Source organism: Ursus maritimus, unplaced genomic scaffold (assembly GCF_017311325.1).
Source record: "Ursus maritimus isolate PB19 unplaced genomic scaffold, ASM1731132v1 scaffold_1, whole genome shotgun sequence".
Classification (NCBI taxonomy): domain Eukaryota; kingdom Metazoa; phylum Chordata; class Mammalia; order Carnivora; family Ursidae; genus Ursus; species Ursus maritimus.
In genome coordinates this window covers 40,238,830-40,265,447 of record NW_024423343.1, presented here as the reverse complement: position 1 = coordinate 40,265,447, position 26,618 = coordinate 40,238,830, and positions in this window count along the sequence as shown.

Below are 26,618 nucleotides of genomic sequence, written 5' to 3'. Positions count from 1 at the left end.
AACTGTTCATTATGGAATTTTTTTCTAAAGCTGTGGTAGTCTGTTAAATACAAACTGTTTAAATGGATGGTATTTCATGAGAGGTTTTGAACCTAATTATACCAAATGTCATCGTTTTATTTATTAAAAGGATTTGCAAAACTGCTCAGTAAAAAAAAAAAAGTGAATTCCTAGATTCTTATGATATTTAAACTATTCCATTAATTTAAAATAATTTTTACAAGGCAAGTTGATTGACACTACACTCACCTTATATTTATAATCAGTTTACGTTATTTATGGACAATTTGGAATCTTATGGGATTTACTCCTATGTACCATTTTGTAAATTATCTTGTTGAAATAGATGGTCATGGCAAATAATGTCAGTTAAATTAGAATGCAGATATTACTATGCAATTTCAATTGATACATCTAAATTGAATAATCTAACCTTAAATATTTATTAAAATGTGTTTCTTAAAATAGATGTCCTGGTATTTTAACATGTAAGATATACAATAATTTTAGATTGATATGTCTTTGTATTGATTTTCAGAGAGGCTGATAAACATGCAAACTTATTTTAAATTTAAAACGAATGTTGAAAGGTTTCCACCATTTTTTAAAAAAATGTTCTATGTTAAACATCCATTTTTTGTTCCATTTTGGGAAATAGATTAGTTTGACTTCCATGATAGTATTTTAAAGATTTGTGTCAGAATTGATATACATATACATTCCTATAGAGAAAAATATACAGTATTTTCCAAATTACAAAATCGTTATCTACTTATCTATTATCTATCATCTACCACCTCTTCAATTTATAAAATTTACCTCTTATTTGTATTATTTTCTCCTTTGGTTTTAGGCCTAATATTACCATAAATCCAAAAAATTTTATGGTATAATTACAAACAGAATTTTTGAAATATAGTTGTATACTTTCTGAAAAGATATTGAGTCAATAACATTATGGGCTAGATAACAAAGGAAAATTGATGCCACAATAAGGTAGAGAATTATATCTCTAAAGTGCATAATTGGTATATTATCAAGAATTAAAAGAACTGATTATGAGCAAAAAATATGGGCATTCATCCTATATCCAGATCTCATTAAAGAATCTATAAATATCGCAAAGGGTATTTAAGCCTTTAAATCTCTTGACTTAGGTATTAACTAGCTCTTTGAGTTTCTTTTTCCCAAACCAAACCAGCAAAAGTTAGATCCTAACATCACTCTAAAATCAATTCAAAGCAAATAAAATATAATTTGTATTCTTCTGAATGCAGAAACATACATTTTCTGGTTGTTTCAATGAAAAAAGAAATTCACTCTATTTTATGGAAATTTTCTACACCTTTCCATATACACACATACGGTAAACATTAAAATCTAATGTGAACGGGATTAGGTGTGAATCTTACAGAATTTAAGGAAGTATCTTTTTGAAGAATAGGTTTCTCTGACTATTCAAAAGTAGATTGTTCCTATGAAAACTTTTGTAAGCTGAAATGGCATAAGCAAAGAAACAATTATCATTTATTTATATGGAAAAATTTTTGAGCATTCTCAGACACCAAAAATAACCTCCCTTAGGCATTTCTGATACCTTAGGACATGTCTTGCTAACCAATTACACAAAATAAATCAAGAAAAGCACAGATGCTCACAGACATAATTCAAAGCTAGGTATGATAGCTCCATGCTCAGGTGCCGAGGGTAGCTCCCAGCAAAGGAGCTTGATGGCACCACTTGTGCCGCTGGAGAGACGTACTGCCTCTAGAATAGTGTGCTTGCAAAACCAACGCTGAACGCTTTTATCACTTTTCATCTTTTTGTTGTTGTTGCTATTAAAAGCAAAAATGCTCTTCAGTTTCTTTCAGTTAGTGAAACAGGTACAGTAGTTCTCCCCCCTTATCTGTGGGGGATACATTCCAAGAACACCAGTGGATGCCTGAAACTGAGGACAGTACCAAAACTTATATATCTGTTTCTTCCTCTATAATCATACCTACATTTAAGTTTAATTTATAAATTAGGCATAATAAGAAATTAACAATAACAAGTAATAATAAAACAGAACAATTATAACAGGGGCAGGTGCCCCTTTGGATAGCTATGCTTGTATCCTTTGGGTAAATACCTTGTAGTGCATTTGCTAGGTCATAGGGTAGCTCTATTTTTAACTTTTCGAGGAAACTCCATACTGTTTTCCAGAGTGGCTATATTAGCTTGCATTCCTACCACCTGCACCCCAATGTTTATAGCAGCAATGTCCACGATACCGAAACTATAAAGAGTCCAGCTGTCCATCGACAGATGAATGGATAAAGAAGATGTGGTGTATATATACACAATGGAATATTACTCAGCCATCAAAAAATGAAATCTTACCATTTGCAACAATGTAGATGAAACTAGAGGTTATTATGCTAAGCAAAATGAGTCAGTCAGAGAAAGATAATTATCATATGATTTCACTCATATGTGGAAATTAAGAAACAAAACAGAGGATCACAGGGGAAGGGAGGGAAAATAAGATAAGACTAAATCAAAGAGGGAGACAAACCATAAGATACTCTTTACTATAGGAAAAAAATGACTGAGGGTTGCTGGAGGGGAGGTGGGTGGGAGAAAGGGGTAATTGCATGATGGGCATTAAGGAGGGCACTTGATATAATGTTATATGCAACTGATGAATCACTAAACTCTACCTCTGAAACTAATGATACACGATATGTTAATTAATTAAATTTAAATATAATAAAACTTTAAAAAGAACAATTATAATAATATACCATAATAAAAACTAAACACATATGGTCTCCCTCAAAACATCTTATTGTACTGTACTCACCCTTCTTGTGATGTTGTAAGATGATAAGATGCCTACATGACGAGATGAAGCAAGGTTAACGTAGAGTCAGACTGAGGATCATCTACTTCCCAACTGTGGCTGACAGCCCTTAACTGAACCTACAGAAAGAGAAACCACAGATAAGGGGGGCTACTATTCTAAGGTAGTTATTTTGTAAAACAAAGTGGCATAAGGCAAACTTTCTCAAAGTGGGAAATATCTATATTTCTGGAGTTGTGTTCCTTGAAAAAAAAACCACAACAATCCCAACTAAAGTATTTATATACTTTGGGTCAAATTTGTATTATGGACATATTCAGTGCCCTAGCTGGTTCTTACTTTTAATTTGGCCTCTTTAAGAAAGCCTTCAATAAAGGAGGTTGTGAGATGTGTTTGGACAGACAGTGCTTAAACCCCATTCATGTCTCTTTCATCAAGGCTGATTTATACATGCTATTGACCAATATAAATTAGATGTTTCTGGCACTTAGATTATATTTCATGGACATTCTGTTGTTACTCAAACTTTGGCTTAGGATTTAGTCTCTCATTCTCATGTAGAGCCTATGAACATAATTACAGATCATACCTTCAGTTTTCATAAACACAAGACACACCTGCCCATTCCCCACTTATCCTTTCTGATCTTGGGAGTTTTTAATTTAAAACATAGGTGATAGATAATGTTTTTGTAACTCAGGGAAATACTTATCTCTCCACAAAATTTGGAAATAAATTAAACAAAGTGAAAATCATAGCTTGTTGTTATTTCAACTATTTTTGTTAAGGCAGTCATAAAAGTGAAAGTTAGATATTTTTGACTCATTTTTTATTGTAATCAACAAAATTAATTGCATTACTTCATAATGGAAATATTAGTCTGCTACCCCTAAGTTGCATTTAAGTGTATCTGAATTCAAACTTACTGTGGGTCTTAATAGAAATCATTTAAGTCAGTCAATGATACATGTCAATAATCACAAATCATTAATATGTTCATATCTCTATTTTCAAGCTAGTCTTTGACAATGCCTTAAACCATAGCTTTTCTTTTGCAAAATGATGCATTTATTGATATTGAGCTTTCTACACTTTGAAAAGTGTTCATTTTTTACTTGGATTTCAAGATTAATTATTGGTTTGTTTAAAACAAAACAAAACAATATAACTGTCTGATTGCTAAAAGCCTATAGGGAGGAAATCAGTGTGAACAAGGAAGTATGGGAGTATAATCTCTTAGTTTATAATCCTTAAGGGACATCAGCTAGTGGAAGTGTTTTAGCTGTAAAATTCCTGGAAATTCCTATAATTCCAAGCACGAGAATGTAATGAAGTCTAGCTATAATTACAGCTCTTCAACTGCATGATTCATATGGCTACTGAAAATATTACATTCCAGGGTTCTTAAATACATTTGGTTTTACTTGATGATAAAATTTTGACTCATTCAATTGTGATGAATCTCATATGTATAAAAATGATTACCTACATAAACTAAGATTTAAAATGAACTATGGAGATTGCTCATCTTATTTAAATTTGGTGGAGGTATTAAATGGTGGGATGATCTCAAATGATAAGTCAGAATTAATTAAGCTTGTGCAAAGAGAGTGAACAGTAATGTGCAAAGGCAAGAAAAAAGGTGAATTTAGGGAATCACAAGAAGCTGATAATGCAATAATGAGAAATGGCACAGATGAGACTGGATTAGTTTGCAAGAGCCAGATAATAAAGATTTTTGTAAGAAGACCAAGATAGTTTATTTCTTGTAAATAACAGGGGTATTGAAGTTACATTCGGGGATCAGTTGGATGAGAGGAGAGGAAAGGAAAGACCAGAGAAAATGCTTTTCTGAATTGGAATATTAGATAATATTCAATGCTATTAACTCTGATGTCTAATTATTCAACCTATAAATGTTTGGTAAATAATATGCTGTGAACTGTGGAGAATATAAAAGAAATAAAGCCATGATCCCTTGTGAAAATCACATTTTTATCAGAGGAAAGTCACATTTTTTGCATGGATATGTACACTAATACCTAAATTTATTTATGCCAAAAGTATGAAAACTTAGATTAGTGCAAAAAATATTCTATAGACTACCCATAACATGTTCTGAAAAATAAAATTATATCTTCAATTTTTTAATTGGATGATATGATGGATATCTACCAAAACAGATCTTACAGTGCATATCCCTTAAATTTTCCTAAGCAAAATAATGTGGAGTTTAAATAATATATTAACAGTTAACCAAGAAAGAAAAGTATATATGCTACTTGCATGTAACACTGAGTCTTTATCATCATTAATTAACTCTCTAATTTCCAAAGGTGTTAATGAACTTCTCATGTTCTGAGTACATATCTCAAAGAACTTGTATAGTCGTTATTGGGTCATAATTGTGATCATAATCAAGCTTACTAAAGTTGTTACTTTATAATACCTTAGTTACATGAAAGAATAAGAATCAGAATAATACTTATTAACACATTGACATTTCCCAAGTGCCTAACTTATACCTAGGTAGTAGTTCACATAGTGAGCGTCTGGATGGATACATATTAAGCTCCCTCAGGTGGATGCTTTCATGCTTAGTATTACTCAGAAACACTTTTAAAGACAGGACACCTGCTCTATAACAGTTTGCAAAACTGAAGACAAACACACTGATTGACATAATCTGTGTTATAATGAAGCATAAATAAATTAGAAAATCTGGCAATTTCAAATTAGGAAATAAAGACATAATAGAAGAGCGATCACATTTTTATACTACCATTTTTGTTTATACACACACATCTGAACATTATTATAAATAAAGTCTTTACTACTTTTTTAAAGAAATTATTATATTGTTCATTACAAGGTAGGGCTATTAAGGAGTTGCGAGATCCATATAACAGAACTATCTGGTCTCTGGAGATAATTTTTTTCTTCCTGATTTCATGTTTATTTGACAAAATGATGAATTTCGTGACTGTAATGTAATGAAATTATCCAATTTTCCTACCTAATGGTGATAATCCCTTATATATCCATAGGCTCCTCAAAACAATTATCAAAAGGCACACATTAGGATATTCCCCAAATTTTCTCTTCCAATATAAGCATTTATCCAATATACACATTATCTAATATTCCAATTCAGAAAAGCATTTTCTCTGGTCTTTCCTTTCCTCTCCTCTCATCCAACTGATCCCTGAATGTAACTTCAATACCCCTGTTATTTACAAGAAATAAACTATCTTTGTCTTCTTACAAAAATCTTTATTATCTGGCTCTTGCAAACTAATCCAGTCTCATCTGTGCCATTTCTCATTATTGCATTATCAGCTTCTTGTGATTCCCTAAATTCACCTTTTTTCTTACCTTTGCACATTACTGTTCACTCTCTTTGCACAAGCTTACTATTATTTCCGTCTGCCAAACTCTTGTCTTTCCTTTAAAACATTATTTAATTACTTCCCTTTTTGTAAAGTCTAAAGTCCTCCTTGATATCTCCAAGTTTAGTTTATTGCACATTCTCTATGCTCTCCAAGCACTTATACTATTTAATATGGATACATTATTCTAAATACCAATTACTTCCCTGCATATTATCTTCTTTATTATCTTGTGTGTTCCTTAAAGGAGGTTAAATGCCTTGTTTACTTTTAAGATACTCAATTCCTTGGGCTTTAATTGAATATTTGTTTGAATAAGGGATATTTGGTGGTAGACATGGACAGATTGAAAAGGATAGTTCGGTCAGTTTGTTATAAGCTACTGTTCAATTACTAAGCTTACTTCACATAGTTTAAAATTTTATTATGACAGCACAATACTTCAAGAGACCAACTTCCAGTATCAGTCTGAGTGGGCCACACAGTTATTACAGGTATACCATATAAACACCCAAATTGCAGTGATTTAGCACCACAACATATTATTTCTTGCTGAAAGTTAGGTGTGGGTCCACTAGGGTTCTTCTCTGTCTGTGATTCAGTCTAGGCTTCCTCCATTCTGATGCCGTCAATTCAATAACTGACTTCCCAGATCTCAGTTACAAGACTATTATCCAATTTTATACATGGAAAAAGACAGAGATTTTTATGGATTGTCTTTGACCACTCATGAGTAAGTGGGAACCCAAGCAGTTTAGTTTCAGTTCTGATGCTTAACCACCAAATTACATTGCCAACCCAGATAACACATATTAAAAGATTTCTATTTCCTGGCTCATGGCAGGCTCTCGATACCTCTTCTTTCCATTTTATGTACCAGACTGAAAGCCCTTTGAGTATAAATGTTCTGTTTTTTGTTTTATTATCTTATTTGTCTTTTTCTTTTCAGTACTTAGCACAGGAAGTAGCAAGTAGTAAGCAGTCAAAAAATTAATTTGGATTCAGATTAATTTGTTTGATGATGTTATCATGGGAGAGTTATGGGACGCTGAATAAATGGATGAGGTGTACTTTTTCTTTCTTATGGGCGTCTTTTCTGAAAGCATTAAGATATACTTTAAAACTATTAGTTGATAGTGAAATGAATTTGGCATTGAATATTTCATTCCAAACAATTTAAGGATATTTCTAAACATAATGAATTTACTCAGTTTTAAACAGTTGTGAAATTTTGTGATTGGTCAAGTAGTCTCAGAGTTGAAGCATAAAATTTTAACTGGGGGAAAAAATAAAACATACCTAACAGTTTGCTACTGAGGATTCAGAGAGAATTGTAATTAGAAAAACACTTTTAGAAGGCTAAAAATTAAATTTGCATGCATCAGTGCACGCACACACACATACACACACTCACACTGCTCAAGTGTAACTTAAAATGGCTTAGTTCTGTTCAGAATTGATGGTCTCAGAAATGTCAACCAGTTCTGCTACATTACAGACCAGAAAAGTCTGGGTACTATATTTAATAATATGAAGTTATAATTCCATAAACCCCACCCAGTTTGTGAAGCCTTAAAGAAATTGGAGGTGTTTCCAAATAGATTTCTTTGTTGTTATTTTTGTCTCTCTATGGTTTTTTAGACACAATGAATATGTGAACAGATTAAAAGCTAAAACCTTGAGCTTTAAAGTTATGTCCTGGACTTCAGAATTTTTCTAATCTGGAAACACGACAAAACTAGTAAATTCATGATATAGTTGTTGTGTGGGTTAATGAAATACCGTATAGGCAACAAAACATGTTCCTGACATATATTTATTAGTAAATTAAAAAGTAGTCACTATTTTATTATTATATGAAAATAAATTATTTCTAGCACCAACTATTGTTGGAATAATTTAAATATTTTTATTTAATCTTTTGCTTATAAACACATGCTACTATCTTTGCTTTTAAAAGAAGCAATGAAACTAAAATGATGTTTCTTCTTCAAGAATTATCACCAATCCCATTTTCTCAAAGCACTGCCTATTACTTTTTTCCTTATTCCTTTCGAGTTGCTACTTAACTGGCAGGTTAACTAAAAGAGAAAAGTGGAGGAAGAGATATGGCATTAGTATAAGAAAATGAAAAAAAATTAATAAAATAAGAAAATGGACTGAGAAAATTTGAAAGCATTTACCATTAGCATTGACTTGACTTTTTTTAATCTTGTGGAAAATATTAAATGTTTCTTCTGAGATATCATAATATTTTGTGCAAGACTATGTATTCCTACAAATTCTTACAGATGTGTCATTTTTTTGTAATTTGTATAAAATTATACACTCAACATAAATGCTATTTAATAGTACATTTTTACACTATAAAAGCATAAAATTGTTTATTTCTAAGTATATTGATCTTATTTTCAACTCCTACATTTGGGTCATTTGTATATTATATTCATGTATATTATAACACACTAACTTGGAATTTATTTTTCAGACGTTTTTGGAAAATAATTAAAATTGGAAATATTAGAACATACACATCCTCATTTTGAAATGGTTATGCTATAAAGGGTAATTAATCATGTTCAAATTATTGATGCATTAATTAAAATAGTTGTTTGTCTTTATTTTATAACCCACAAAAATGACTGCATGTATCTTCATGCCATAGACTCTCCATGAATGAGAAGATTTACAGTTCTTTACGACATTGTCAAGGAATTAACAAATACACTCAAAACAGAAATAAGAAAAACCTGAAATTCACACTGGATTCTATTTTAATTTTTTTTCTTTTCTATATTTAAATGTAAATTTCAGGGCTATAGAATAAAATATTTTCTCATAATGTACTGAAGTGGTGACTAACTGCAGGCTGCCAGGTATGCAGTTTCATGTTTGTAAACAATTGAGAAAAGATAAGTTTTTCCAAGCAAAAGGACTTCTATCATAGGGAAAGAAAAGTTACAGAATTATAGACAAAATATTATCACTCAACGTTGAAGAAAAGATAAGCTTTGCAACCGATCATTATTGCAAGCAGTAACAGAATATAACCCATGCTTTTTGAAATCACTCTTGATTCTGATTTCACACAAATATATAGGAAAATAATAAACACCTATGTGAACTATTCAGGACAAATGAACTTAATTTGTCCAATGTGAAGTTTCTTTGCAGGGATAGAGTTCAGTTAGTTGATATATAGAAGGCACAGTTAGAAGAGTCAATAGAAAAATAAAATTCAAAAAAAAAAAAAAAAAAGAAGAGTCAATAGAACTTTAAGATCTGGAAGCCGCTAGCATTATGTCCTTTTCAGAGTGTTTATATTGCAAACTTTCAAGGCCAAATTGAGAAATGAATTACTTTAGGATGAATTTTGACACTTAAGAACCTGGCTCCTGCTTTGGAAGGAATACTAAAATTTCACTAGTGTAAAAGAAAAGAAAATCTGTTTTAACTTGATATTTCATAAGGGACCTGGATTTTTTTTTTTTTTAATCCACTGACAAGTTGTCTTTTTGCACAATTTGGCTCCAATAAGATTTTCAAGTTCAAAGTTTCTTTGTGCCCTCCTCCAAAAAAAAAGGTTGGGTCATTTTTCTGATCAGAGGGAAGAAATTATATCTTTGACCTCAGACTATGAAAGACTATTTAATCTTGCCTTATACCTGTTTGAATGATGTCATAATAACACTGACACCAAGGGGATCCACTCAACCATTAGAGGACCAATGAACAGCAACAGAAAAGATTAAAATAAAGACAGTTTCATGTGTAAAGAAGAATTTATTGGTTTTCAAGGTTGGGATCTGAGCCAGAATCAAAAAACACTGAAGTCTAGCTAGGGGCAGCAAGTGTGATTTAATATATTCCTGTCTGAACACACATAAGAGAATACTCAGATGCAATTACAGGAGATGGCATCTCTTACGGCTCCGAGTTTGCAGAATCCATTTGTAAAGCACTGTTGAGAATTTCTTTTGCTCATAAAAAAATGTTTCTGTTGGGCACTGTCACCAAGAACAAGTAAGTATTAAGAAAAGATCAAGGAATCAGACAAAATTTAACCTTTGATGGCACGATGATTTTCAAAGTTGCAAATTATGTTCAAATTAATTTGTTTTCATTAGGACAAGACTGGAGGAGTGATTGTTAAAAAAATCATTTTTGTCCTAAGAAATAAGTACCAGTCTTTTCATCAAAGACGTAGACCATTTATTCGATAGTATACTGGAAATATTTCAAAATTCAATCTGTTATAAATTAGCTAATTAATGAAACACAAACCTTTGTCTATCCATGCAGGGCAAAGCAGTGCAGGGGAGTGTGAATGCAGGTAAATTAAATTGTATTTTGGTCAAAAATTAAGTGCTTTCATCTAACTAACCAGATTACTGAGTTTATACTATTCCTGTATTGAACAGTTCAGCTCTTTATTTTTTTTAAGGAGGAAATCTAGTCAAGCAGCTAGGGACATGGTTGTGACCAAAAACATATTTCAAATCCTAAAAAAGGATGAAGATATAAAGAACTATTAGGCCAATATGCAAATCTGTGAAGAAATTTCTTGGAAGCAGAAAATTGAATGAATAGTAAATATATAAGAAAAATGTATTTGTAACAGACTTTTGGTTACTCAAATTGTATAAAGTTAAGCAAAAATGATACAATGTTATAGGAATCTTTAAGTCTTTCACATACTTTGTTAGAGATGTAGAAATATTTTAATAAATTTTCCAGTGGAAAAAAATATAATTCCAGCTAATTAGGGAATAATTAGATTCAGTTTCTAAAAATGATAATGAAACTCTTCTTGAAATCCAGCTAATGCTCAGAAGTTTCCTGAGTATTTAACATGAGGGATTTACTATACATAATATTTATTATGAGTTCTATTAATATATGTCTTACTTCAGGCTATCATAACAAAATACTATAGATTTTTTTTAAAGATTTTATTTATTTGTCAGAGAGAGAGAGAGAGATAGCATACAAGCAGGGGGAGCAGCAGGCAGAGGGAGAAGCAGCCTCACTGCTGAGCAAGAAGCCCAATGTGGGATTCTATCCTAGGACCTTGGGATCATGACCTGAGCTGAAGGCAGATGCTTAACTGAGCCAACCAGCCATCCCCAAAATACCATTGATTAAATGGCTTAAATAACAGAAATTTATTTCTCCCAGTTCTAGAAGCTGGACATCAAAGATCAGGGAGCCAGCATGGAAGGGTTCTGGTGACAGCTCTACTCCTGGATTGCACACAGCAGAGAGAGAGAGAAAGATAAAGAGAGAGAGAGGGAGAGAGAGAGAGAGAGAGGGAGAGTTCTCTGGTATCTCTTATAGGGGCACTAATCCCATCTTAAGGTCCTCACCATCATGATCCCATTTAATCCTAATTACTTCCCAAAAGCTCCATCACCAAAACCATCATATTAGGGGAAAGTAGGTCTTTCAATATGTAAATTTTAGGGGCTCACATTCAGTCCATAACATTATAATTGCACCCCTTTGAGCAAATGGAATATTGAAAACGGAGTCATTTACCTCATCTGGTTCTTTGCCTACTTTACAATAAGATGCATTGGAATAACCCACTAGTGCATATATAGTATTTTGCACTACAGCTGATCTGTAATGAAGGAGAGCTCAGGTAAGTGCAAGGATGAGTGGGATTTCCTCAAAGGAAGAAATGTTGCTTTGTTGGCTCCACTATAAAACTATGTATTTTTAAATAGCAAATTGACTTCATAGAATGACATATTAGAAATATTTTCTATCTGTTATAAAAATAATTTCCCAGTTTTAAAAACATCTTTTCCTTAGTGGGGAACAGAAGTATACTCTTATGAGCATTAATAACATTTTCTTTAGTTAAAAAATTATTTCATCAGCAAATCCTATGAACACATACCTTAAGACAAGATTAAACCATAATCATGGAGATAATGCCAATTTTGTTTTGACTAGAAGAATTATAAACCTATTACATTATTAGTATTTTATTAACAGTTATTTAGACTTATATTCTGACCATCAGAAAATTTTCAAAATACCACATTTTTTTTATTTTGTTTTATTATTTGAGAGAGAGAGTGCAGTAGAGAGAACATGAGCAGGGTGGAGTGGCAGACGGAGAAGGAGAAGCAGACTCCCCACTGAGCAGGAACGCCGATGCAGGGCTTGATCCCAGTACCCTGAGATCATGACCTGAGCTGAAGGCAGATGCTTAACTGACCAAGCCACCCAGGTGCCCCAAACTGCAACTTTCTTGCCTTTTTTAGATTAGCCCCCAATACAGAAACTATATATAATGCAATTCTATCTGGCTATTGGTAATGAACTCAGAGGTGGGTATCTTATACAAATGGGCCAACCAAATTTTATGTCAAAGTTTAAAAATATTTAATATTTTCCACTAGTTAAGACAGAAATGAACTGCCACTAGATCTAAACTTCATTTCTGCAGATGCTAGAGACAAGGTCCATGAATTTCTATTGATGAGTTCCCTTGGAAGGAGCTGGTTTCACCATGTTCTTAACTATAATAATTCAGCTATTTCTTGTAATATGCTGGATACCTCAGAAACTTCCCAATAATTTGTTCATTAATTTAACTAGACAGAATAAGTTTCTGTTATCTGCACTCAAAATAAATTTAACTAACTCATAAATTAAGACCAGTTGTATTGGCCAGGGTTCCACTGTTCTGTCAAGCCAGATGCTTCAGGATGGAAAGAACACTAGGATTATTAAAAATAGAACAAGAACTCAGGAAACAAACGTATTGTGAATTAGCTGTTTGTTTTATGTGGACAATAGGCAATGTGCTTCCTCCTCAATGTGCTTCCCCCTCTTGTAAGATGGGAAACTTTTTAACAGAAAGGATATAGCAAATCACTTTGAACCATGAGCACTGAAGGGTAAGTGAAAGAGACAGCAGATCTTGGAGTTAAATTGGAGTGCTATGGACTGAACTGTGACCCCCCATCCCCAGATTCATATGTTGAGACTTTAACCCCCAGTGTCACTACATTTGGAGATAGAGCATTTAGGAGTGAATTCAAGTTAAATGAAATTGTATGGGTGGGATCCTAATCTGATAGGATTGATGACCTTAGAAGAAGAGAAACTGAGACAGAGAGACAGAGACAGAGAGAAAGATCTCCCCCTCTCTCCATGCATAGGCACCGGAGAAAAGTCATGTAAACACACAGCAAAAGGCAGTCATCTACAAGACAGGAGAAGAGCTCTCATTAGAACTGAACCACACTGGCATCTTGATCTCAGACTTCCACCTCAGATTATGAGAAAATAAATTTATTCTTTTAAGCCACCCAATTTATGGAATTTTGTTGTGGCAACCCAAGTAGACTAAAACATGGAGTAAGGTCGAAAACTCTAAAGAAAGAAAGTGTAGAATTTCTGATTGAACACAGCTGCATTAACTCAAGAAACAAATAATGGAAGACAGATAAGGACATTCCTTTATTACAGATGACCACTTAGGGCTAAATAATACATCCCAATAAAGAAAGATAGTGTAATATTTTACCAGCACATATTTTTGAGTTCCACTAAAAATCAGAATTACTGTGTACTCCTTTTGTTCCTCTTATGGTAAGATAAATGTCACTTTTAATATGTAAACCCCAAGAAGCATGCTGGCACTAACATCCCATAGCCTCCATTGCAGTCCATTTTAGTACCATCTATCTCTGGCTCCAAGGTGCAGACTGCATAAAGGTGCTAACCAGTTATCTGTGAAGGTTTGCCTTGCTGTTTCTAAAATTCTTTCTCACAGAATATCACTCCAATAACTGGAAGATAATAAGCAAGGATAGTCTAGACTTTGAGTAACAAAAAGTGTACTCTAGGCTAACTTCATAACAAATTAGATATAACTATAAAAATTTTAAATAACAGCAATACTCATGATGGATGATAGAATTACCTGTTGAACTTTAATAGCAAAATATAGGAAAGGGAAAGAAAAAATAACAGTGATGTGCAGTGCGGGGTAGGTTAAGAAGATCTATAGTGGACATTCTTTGGTAAGAATCAAAAACTCTTATTTTTAAAAGCACAGACATAATTTCATGTCAGTATAATGATATACCTAAGTAAATAATATGTTGTCAAAATATTTTAATGTTTTTTATCCAAACCCTTTTTCTTACCTTGCTTACATTTTCAAAGTGCACCTAATTCACATTTCAAAACATTCTAACCTGGGTGATATGCTGAAAGTCAGTAGCTGTCACTATCAATAAAGATAGAATATTGCTTAAGTCAATGTCCATTTTTATGATGAGAGAAAATAAAATCTACATGGAAGTATAGAATTAATGGGCCCATGAAAATTACTTACAAAGGAAATAAATCCACTAAGAGATGTTAAATACATATTCCATACCTGAGATATGGAATTTTTGAAGGCAAGTATAAAGAAAAGTAATCAAGACTCAGAATGAAGTCCACCATAAGTCATGAACTTAAAAGGATGGAAATATAATTAATAGATTACTGCATGTGTATCTACAATTTATTTTTATACTAGATTTATTTTATTCCATAAAAAGATGAATTCAAGTATAATAAGTTACTTCAACTCCATAGCAGAAATATATGTCTCTTCTGGAATTTATTTCTTTCATTACTATGTGAATATGAATTTCATTTTTAGAATTTGTTGCTTGTTGTATCTAAATTATATAACTGGAGACACCACCACATATTTTATCTCCTGGAAGCAAATGTCAGATATGAAGTATAGTTTTTGTGGATAATTGCAAAGCTGAGACAGATAACACCTTTCTGGATTATTATAAAATATTGCATCGAATTTCATTTTAGAAAAACATAAGCAAAAATTCCAAATATTTTCAATTATATATTATTTAAAATGTCAATTATTGATACACAATTGAATTCAATCACTTTAAAACTACCTTCAGTATTTGATTTTTTAAGGTAAAACAGCAATCTACATTTTAATATTATTAATAATGTGTTAGTAACCAATCCTGTTGATGAATATGAATAAGAGCATATATTTGGAAAACACCTTGTGATCACTAAAATTGAAAGTAACTTCTATATATCTAATCAAATATTTAATTATGTTTAGGAAGTCACTGTTCAGAACAGTTACTTGGCATTAAGAAGAGACCCTGAATAAGTGTTCTGTTTGTTATTCCTAAAACTCATAGTGGTGGTCTGTTGCGGAGTTATTATCTCAGTGTTTGGTGCTAGGCTAGTCATCTAGAGTTGTTAAAGCCTAAATCTACAACTGATCACTTGCCTGAATCTACTTTCCTCTTTTTAGTTAGGGAAAATTTATGGACTTTACTTTTACCAACACTATCTGAGGAAGAAATAATAATAGAGGTAAAAGTACACGGAGTCTTTAAAAAATGAATAGCATGTAGATGAAAATGGAAAGGAAGACATAAGACAGGCAGGTGCAGAAGCCGAAGAAAGGTAAAGGACAGGAATGGCTCGTGGGGCATTCAAGACACCAGTGAGCAAACAGCCCAGACCAGCATAAGGTGCACATAAGATTGAATTGAGAGACCTTGAAATACTAGGCAAACAACATTTATATTTATCCTATAAGCACTGTGGAATTATTTAAAATTGGGACATAGAGCTAAGGAAGTAAAAGGTTTAACTTTAATTTTTTAAATTTGCATCTCTTATCTTAGGTACTATTCCTACTTAGATTGCTGTTCTCCAATTTCTTTTGCCAACATTTGTATAGATTGGAAGAGGAGAAAATTGACAGTGCAGAGATTAATTTTAAAAGCTATTGCCCCAGTCCTACTGTGAGAGATTGAAGATCAAAACAACAGGAATTGTTACAGATAATGTGGATAGGAGGAAGATTTTCTGGGAGTGAGAGAATTGGGACATCTGAAATAGAAGTGACTTCATAAAGAGAAATATTCAGAATTCATTATAAAGACGGAAAGGGATTGAAGAATATACTTGTCAAAGACAGAAGTGTTTAGACATTGTCAACATAAGTGTTCAATATGGAACTTGGATTTCATTTAGATGAAATACCTCAGTGACCACTTTGGATTGAAATATTTGGCCTAAAAATGCAACACGGTTTGTGTAGGAAGGGATTGATAGGATAGGAGGATCGCATCATTGAAAACGATGAGTGAGAATTTTCCTATGGCAAGATTAGTCAGAAGCTAGAACCACAGTGAAGTGTAATACTCAGCCATGCTCTATTTGTCATGTTCTCATAACATGGTAATACCTCTGTCTCTCCTAGCACGCTTTTTGGAAACCGTGTACTCCTGAGGGAGTTGTTCAACCTTGTGAAATGGTATTTGAAGGGGAGGTATTTAAAGGGGAGGGTACAACATAAAAGAACCAATACTAAAAATTCCATAGAAGCAAGAAATCCTAATCTGACATGATTTGAGCATATATAGACCATCAGGAATCTTTAGAGACCCTGGAAGATGGGTATGGGTTCAAAGAGCTTATTTTGAATATGAATGTGTCAGCTGATCCCACCACCTCAGAGGATACTACCAACACTTGACCTTGAGGTTAAAGTGAAAACTTAGTCTTAGACAGGAAAAACTGATATTAAAACGATAATAAATTGTATACACAATGCTCACAGAAAAGTCAAGGACAAATTGCTTAACCAAATTTTATAGGAGTTAAAATAAACAAAAGAGACAAATATCCTATAAGCCTGAGGTTTCAGAAATGTGATCAAGGGGACCAAAAGAGCAGACCCAACACTCTGAGAAGGGAGGACAGGGTGGTAAAAGAGTAAGGAGGCAAATATCTCTGGACCAATTTTATAACATAGACTGAACAAATTTTTCCTTGAGGAAAATTAATGTATTAAAATTTTATTAAACTGTAGCTCTGCAAATAAAATAATTGCTATTTCTTTCCAATATGGCTATCTTTTTACTTGTCTTCAAGAAAAAACAAGTGTAGGCATTACATTCCATTTTTGTCTATAAGGAATTGCATTTAAGGACATGAGTCCTGATAAATATTAGAGGAAGACTTTTGAAAAAAGATACTCTACTTTGAGATTAGTGTATTAAATAAAGAATAAATTTAAAACAGCAAAACTATATATTCACAGGATTTTTCCACAAAAGTACTGAAAGGTGCTACTTTTACTACTTTAATAACCAGTACTTATATTAATGAGAGTGATATGTAATTTGGGTCGCATGATTATCATGTACAGTACATGCTCTATAAACTAGTTTAATATGAAACAAATATACCGAATATTGTCAATATTGGATAAAAATAACATTAGAAATATGTAGATATATACTTACATTTATGAAAAATAAACTTTTACTTTCTATCTTATACCAAAACGTGGAAAAAATAAAACTGCAGTAATAAAATTTTGCCTCTTACGCCTTCACTCAGAAAACTATATTACTTAACAACTGAAATTAATGATTTAAAAAAATAAATGAAGAAAAGGTCCGACATCAGTTTGGTATTTTTGTCACACCTCCATAAACCATATACAGAAACAGAGGTTTTGCCATAGGTAGACAATTGAAAATAATATTCCATATTGAAAACTATACAACCATGGAAATATTCAAACCTTAAAATGAAGGAGCACTGCAATACAAAATAAATTTCCACTGTAAAATATTCAATTAATTAATTTAATATCAAGTACTTTTTGCACTATTGACTGATTATTTTCCATTTTCACAGGCATAAGTGATTTCATAAGCATAAACTTATTCATCTTAAAGCTTAATGAAAAGCTTACTTAAAGAATGTGACTGTAATAAAAATTAACAAAATCACATTTATGCAATATTTGCATTATATTGTATGTCATTATTTTAAAAAAACTATATCTAGTCTTTCTTGCTTCTCAGATTCATGCAGACAAAGATTTGTGTTATTTTCCCTTGACAATAGAAGAGTTGTGTCCAGTAAAGTCACATCTGTAGGAAAGTACACCAATATTCTAACTCAGTGTATATAATATATGTATTTGTATATGTATGTGCCTCTAAATTAAAACCTGTTGAGAATCTTTTTTCATTTATCTTTTGGTTTTCAAACTGTCAAGAGTTCTATCTACTCATAGAAGTAATAAAACTGTTAGAAAAAATTTGTTAAGTGTGTCATTCTTGTCTTCTATATCCTTCCTAATTTTTTATCTGCTGGATACAGAGATTGTATCAGAGGGAGATAGTTTCAAATCTCCCATTATGTTAATGGATTATTCAACATTTTTGTCAAATTCTTCCCATTCTTGCTTTATATTGTGTAACTATATTGTGATGTTTATACTGATGCAGATCACAATGTTTCAGAACTATTTGTTGATGTAAATAGGACTGAACTCAACTACAAAATGGGAGAGACAACTGATAGGATAAACATTTTTATTTCCACTCACATGCTGCTAGGAGACACACTTAAACATGGTTGGAGATATAATTTTATAAATCAATGAAAGACTTGAACTGTCCATCACTGAACTGCAGAAATGGTACATTTCTGTGGTAGAAGTGGGGGGTAGAGGATATACTGGGGAAAATCAGCCACTCACAGGATGGTAGGTTGTTGCATAGGAATACTTCTACTATGAAGGGCAGAACTTTGTTCTGAATGAAATAAACTTACCCTCAATACGGATTTGCCTTCCCTGCCCTCAGTGCTTCTGCCAAAAACACTTTCTGTGGACTTCAGAATGCATCATTCACTGGGCTATAATTCTACATGGGTATTGCTTCTGACCAAAGAATGCATTTTTAGTAAAAGAAGTAGAATTCCATGATCATGAAATTTACTGCCATTTGTTTATTTATTCTATGTAATAACTTACCTCAAACTTTAAATTTAAAATGACAAACATTTATTTTCCTACACATTTTCTGGAGGTCAGAAACTGAGGAAGTGCTGGTGGTTCTGATTCAAGGTTTCTAATAGGTATCTATCATGAGTGCCACTCTGGAGGATTTGCTTCAAATGTTCACTCACAGGACTGTTAGCTGCAGGCTTCAATTCTTTGCTATCTAGGACTCTCCACTGAGCTGCTTATAACATGACTTCTCCCAGATAAAGTGACAGGCCAGCAGGAAGCCATAGACTTATAGAACTTAATATTGGACATGACATAGCATCACTCATGCATATTCTATTTTTTATACAGAATAACTCTGGCCTGGTACATGAGAGGGAATTATACATGGTGTAATACCAGGAGGCAGATTTATTGGGGGCCATCTTGAAAACTGGCTAACCATACTAGTTTTACCTTGTTCCACACATCTTGTATAGTTGGCCTTTATAACAGTGGTATGGCTTTTAGAAGACTTAGTTATGGCCAGATATGGGTAGTAATACACTGTGGGGCAAAATTAAGGCCTTCTGGAATGCAATATATGCTCTGTATCCATAACCAGCATATTGTGCCTCTGCTTACATTGACAGGATTCATGGATCCAGGGATCAAGGATGGAAATTGGAATGTCTTATCTCACTATAACCTCTTACAATCCACTAGGAAATGTTTGCTCCACAACATTGGTGTCTGTAAGTGTCAGAATTCAAAAACCTGAGTACCAGGAGCTCCAATGTCTGAGGGCAAGAGAAGATAGATACCCTAATTTAAGAAGAGAAAGACAATTCCTCATTCCTCTGCCTTTGCTTACTTGGGTCTTTAAGCTAATAGATGATGCCTACCCATACTGGTGAGGGCAGATTTTCTCTACTTGGACTACTGATTTATTGCTAATCTTTCCTGACACACCGTCACAGACACACACAGAAATTTTGTTTTACAACTATCCAGACACTCCTCAGACCAATCAAGTTAACAAATAATATTAACCAGCAGAGAATTGTGGAATTGTACCAAATATATTTCACAACCTCTGATTTTTTCCATTTTTGAAAAAGAGTGTAGTTACTAAATTGGGTCACGTCCACAGTGAATCAAGGCACCATAAAAGTGTGACTAGAATTCTTAAGGCTACTGAAAGGGTCTTTTAAGATCTTTATCTCACTTAAATTACTCTATAAAATACTTTCAAATGATGAATGCAAATAACAAAATTAATTCCCACAAGCAATACAATGTAAAATGTACAATTTTCACATTAATTATTAAAATATGAGGTGTTAGAATTAACTTAGGTCCTGTTACTGGTTTAAGGTTTTTTGCATGGAATGCCAAAAACATTTTTCCTACAATATTCTTAATAGTGTAAATATTTTAATATTTGAGAATAAGGCAGATACTAGTATTAGTAATAAATATTTTGAACAAACTCATATTTTTTTAAATTTATAGTTTCTTTAACTCTCAATGGGTCATATCTCTCCTAAATGCTAGGAAATATGTAAGGGCCTTTCCAGAAACAAAAGGGGTTGTTTAAAAATGTGCATATATATAGCTTTCACTTTCCCAACTTCCTTTCTAGATAGGCATGCAGAGTTATTAATTTTTCTTTATTAAATATTTGTGTTCACCCTTTCTATAAGGTTCTAGAGTAATTCATGGGTCAACTTGAATTGTATGACAGAATATAGCTTATTTTTACAATGTCATGTTATACTATTTATTTTAGTTCATAGAGAAACATGTTTTAACAAATTTAAGTCATTTAAAAATGTATACATTTCAAATAACAGTTGGATCTATAACAACAACTGCATGAAAAAATTCATTATTTTCATGTGAGTAAGGATTTAAGTTTTGTCACTCAACTTATGTGATCCATCATTTTGCAAAATAATATTGCATTAGTAAAGTATACGTTACTTAAAAACAGGGACACGAGCCATACGAATGTCCTATATATGTGTGTGTGCATGCGTGTGTGTGTATATATACTCTAACATTTTTTTAAAGACATTATTTATTTACTTGACAGAGAGAGAGAGCACAAGTAGGCAGAGCATCAGGCAGAGGGAGAGAGAGAAGCAGTCTCCCCACCGAGTGGGAAGCCCAATGCAGGGCTCGATCCTAGGACCCTGGGATCATGACCTGAGCCGAAGGCAGACAGACGCTTAATTGACTGAACCACCCAGGCACCCCATAAATATCCCTTATATAAGAAGGCATTTCCTTCCCTCCATAGAGAACAGAATGGAAAAAAGGAGAAAATATCTTAGAACTAATTAAACTATGTATAAATGTAATACTATTACTATTGATAAAAATAAAAACGTGACATTTTTGCTTACTATTTCCACTTACTCCATATTTTCATGTTTATATAGGAAACCAACTATAGGTTGTAGGATTTATTCCTTCATTATGCTGGTAAGGAAATTAAAGCTTAGAATGGTTTAAAAAATTTTTGAACCTATATCTCAAACACTCCAGTGCTTTAACTTTGAATTCCTACCCCAACTTGCTGTTGACAATATTTATGTAGGGGTTTATGTTTTGCAAATCACTTAAGATAAATTGGTTGATCATCACAATATAATCTTCTACTAATATAAGAGGTATGATTATCATTATTTTATAGATGAAAAACATTAGTCCTAAAGAAATATTCCCCAACCTCTCCTCCTCCTCAAAAAGCATGGCTTGTAAGAGGCAAAACCACTAATGAAAATCCTAATAAAGTGACTCTTTTCTCAGAATAACATTTCATAAAGCACTTAAAAAAATAACAATTTACACTTTAGATTCTTAGTCTCCAGATATTTTGAGGGGTGGGGAGTCGGGGAGGATTCCTGTAAGTAGGTAAAAATCAAGATATCCCAGGTTAAATATAAATACCTCCTAGAGCATCAGTAGTCTTCAGTGGTGTCCTATCATCTACCCAGAGGAGAAAATACCAACAGTACTGAATTTCTTGTAAGGTTATTCACAACCAGACCTTGGCTATCTTCCTATCATTGTCTGCTGTCACTCTCACAAATTTGCACTTCTTAAATATATTTTTAGCTTATTCTGCAAGGTTTCAGATTCATCTCTAAGGTTTCAGAAACTTCTCACTGGCCTGAAAGCATCTTGAAGCTATGGACTGCATCCTCATAAAAAAGAGCCTAGTAAATAGATATGATAGGAATTCTTACATTGTATTTTTATTTGAACGTATTCAGAGTCATTATCTATGCCTATATCAGGAGGTATAAAACAAAATAATTTTCCATCTGATTTAAGAAAATATTCTAGGTGGGTTCAATAATAGATCATTGGTATCTATCACATTGTAGGGTAGTAGAAAAAAAAAAAGACAGAAGAGAAAAATCAAGAAAAAGTCTATTCTAGACAGCAAGAATACCAGGTTTAAAGACATGGAGGTGTGTTAGAATGAATGTTTAGTGTTTGGAACATGAATGAGATGAGACTAGGAGACCAAAAATCAGAACTTGAGAGGCATCATATTTAGTGTTTATTCTGTAGGTATGAATGCCATTGAAATGTACTTATTCTATAAATACTATATTTTTAGATACATTCAATGATAAGGAAGTGTAAATATCACCATACCTGCCTAGAGAGTGAAATGACATATAGGAAGGGGCGTTCCAAGATGGCAGAGGAGCAGGAGGCTTAAAGTTCATCTGGTCCCAGGAATTCAGCTAGAGAGCTACCAAACCATTCTGAATACCTATGAATGCAACTGGAGAATGAAGAAAAGAGTAGCAGAAACTTCATGAACAGAAAAGTGACCTCTTTCTGCAAGGAGGAGAAAAGATGGCAGAGGAGTAGGAGACCCTTTCTCAGCTGATCCCAAGTCGAGCTGGATACCTACCAGACCATCCTGAATACCCACTGAATCAGCCTGAGATGCAGGAAGATATATCTGGATCTCTACAAATGAACATTGTCAGCGCTGAATATTGAGGTACAAAACGGGAAGCCGTAAATCCACGCACAGATATCGGAAGATAAACGGAAGGAGGAGGGAGCCGACATGCTCAGGCACTGGGAATCGGTAGCCACTTGCACTGGGGAGCAGGCCGGACTCGCAAACCAGCACCCGTGACGGAGCAGACTGAAAACCCGAGCTCTGGAGTGCTCACTGGAACCGGACTAAAACCGGGAGCTCGGGAGCGCATGCGCATGCATCCAAACCGAAAACCAGAGCTCCAGAGCGCACACTCGAACTAGACTGAAACCAAGAACTCGGGAGCGCGCGTGGTGCTCTAGAGGGCATGCAAACCATACTGAAGCAGGGAGCGCGCGTGGGACCCGGGGGCAGCTGGTGGTGTTAGAAGCACAAAGGACAGAGATGTGGGGCCCTGGAAGTGAGGGCTGGGACACCGGCTGTGGGGCGCACATCCTGGGGCACTGCAGGGTTTTTACCAGCACCGACAACAACAGAGTTAAAGAGGTTAAGAGAGCTCAGTGGAGAGCGGACTGTGAACTCTCTGTTCTAAGACAGAGGCTAGGATACAGCCACTGCTGCTCTGAATCTCAGAAGAGCCACAGAAAACCACCAGGGAAATCAGCAGGAGAACAAAAGCCTGGAAATACCTGCTCACATTGTGCCCATCCCCCCTCGCAGGGGACAGGGCAACTCGACCCAAACAGGGTTGCCTGAATACGAGTGTGGCAGGCCCCTCCCCCAGAAGGCAGGCTGAAAAATCAAGTAGCCCACATCCTTAAGGTCCCTATAAAACAAGTGTACACTGCCTGGGTCCTGGTCAATAATTTGGGCTCTGGACATTCCTGCAACCTCTCCTGATCAGAATTACAAGGAGGAGAAATCCCCGCCCCCCATCAAAGAAAAGATAATGAGTCCGTGGCCTCTGCCACAGAAATGATGGATATGGATATAACCAAATTGTCAGAAATGGAGTTCAGAGTAACGATGGTCAAGATGATGTGTAGGCTTGAAAAAACTATTAATGAAAATATTAATGAGAATATAGAATCTCTAAGGGCAGAAATGAGAGTGAGTCTGGCAGAAATTAAAGTGCTAGGAACCAAATGCAGTCCAAACTAGATGCTCTGACAGCCAGGGTAAATGAGGCAGTAGAACAAATTGGCGAATTGGAGGATGGGATGGTAGAAAAGAAAGTTAAAACAGAAACTTGGCTCAAAAAAAATCCAATCTCAAGAATGTAGGTTATGGGAGATTACTGACTCCATAAAACGTTCCAATGTCAGAATCATCGGCATCCCTGAGGGGGTGGAGAAAGAGAGAGGTCTAGAAGAGATATTTGAAAAAATTGTAGCTGAGAACTTCCCTGATCTGGCAAGGGAAACAAACATTCGTGTCCAAGAAACAGAGAGGACCCCTCCCAAGGTCAATGAGAACAGTCCTACACCATGTCACGTCATAGTGCATTTCGCGAATATTAAATCCAAGGATACAGTATTGAAAATGGCCAGGGGGAAGAAAATCCTTACACACAGAGGGAAAAATATCAGAATAATGCCAGACCTGTCTACACAGACCTGGAATGAGAAAAAGGGTTGGCAGGGCATTTTTAAAGCTCCAGCCAAGAAAAACATGCAGCCAAGGATCCTTTATCCAGCAAGGCTGTCATTCAGAATTGATGGAGAGGTAAGGACCTTCCAGGATCAGCAGAAACTGAAGGAATTCATAACCACCAAACCAGCCCTACAGGAGATATTAAGGGGGGTTCTATAAAAGTAAAAAGTCCCCAAGAGTGATACAGAACAGAAATTTAAAATCTATAGAAACAAAGCCTTCACAGGATACATGACATCATTAAAATCATATCTCTCAATAATCACTCTCAATATGAATGGCCTAAATGCTCCCATAAAACACCACAGGGTTGCAGATTGCATAAAAAGACATGACCCAACCATTTGCTGTCTACAAGAGACTCATTTTGAACCTAAAGATACATCCAGACTGAAAGTGAAGGGATGGAGAACCATTTTTCATGCCAATGGACCTCAAAAGAAAGCTGGGGTAGCAATTCTCATATCAGACAGATTAGATTTTAAGCTAAAGACTACAGTTAGAGATACAGAAGGACACTATATTATTCTTAAAGGATGTACCCAACAAGTGGAGATGACAATTATAAATATCTATGCCCCCAACAGGGGAGCAGTTAGATACACAAGCCAACTCTTAACCACAATAAAGAGACATATAGATAATAATACGTTAATAATAGGGGACCTCAACACTCCACTATCAGCAATAGACAGATCTCCTAAGCAAGAAATCAACAAAGAAACAAGAGCTTTGAATGACATACTGGACCAGATAGACCTCATAGATATATATATATATATAAAACACTAAACCCCAGAACAGCAGAATACACATATTTTTAGAAAGCACATGGAACGTTCTCCAGAATAGACCATATACTGTGTCACAAAACAGGTCTCAACTGATACCAAAGACTGAGATTATTCCCTGCATATTCTCAGACCACAATGCTTTGAAACTGGAACTCAATCACAAGGAAAAATTTGGAAGAAACTCAAACACTTGGAAACTAAGAACCATCCTGCTCAAGAATGATTGGGTAAACCAGGAAATTAAAAATCAGTTTAAACAATTTATAGAGACCAACGAGAATGAAAACACAACAGTCCAAAACCTCTGGGACACTGCAAAGGCAGTCCTAAGGGGAAAATACATAGCCATCCAAGCCTCACTCAAGAGAATAGAAAAATCTAAAATGCAGTTTTTATATTCTCACCTCAAGAAGCTGGAGCTGGAACAGAAGAACAGGCCTATCCCACACACAAGATGGCAGATGACCAAGATTAGAGCAGAGATCAATGAATTAGAAACCAGGAACAGTAGAGGAGATCAACAGAACTAGAAGCTGGTTTTTTGAAAGAATAAATAAAATCGATAAGCCACCAGTCAGACTTATCCAAAAGAATAGAGAAAGGACCCAAATTAATAAAATTATGAATGAAAAGGGAGAGGTCACAACCAGCACCAGTGAAATAGGAAGGATCATTAGAAACTTTTATCAACAGCTTTATGCCAATAAATTAAACAACCTGGAAGAATAGATGCCTTCCTGGGAACCTATAAACTACCAAGACTGAAACAGGAAGAAATTGATTTTTTAAACAGACTGATTAATTATGAAGAGACTGATGCAGTGATCAAAAACCTCCCCCAAAACAAGAGTCCAGGGCCTGACGGATGCCCCAGAGAATTCTACCAAACATTCAAAGAAGAAATAATACCTATTCTCCTAAAGCTGTTTCAAAAAATAAAAACAGAAGGAAAACTACCAAACTCATTCTATGAGGCCAGTATTACCTTGATCCCCAAACCAGGCAAACCCCCCATCAAGAAGGAGAATTACAGACCGATTTCCCTGATGAATATGGACACCAATATCAACAAGATCCTAGCTAATAGGATACAACAGTACTTTAAAAGGATTATCCATCAAGACCAAGTGGGATTCATCCCTGGGATGCA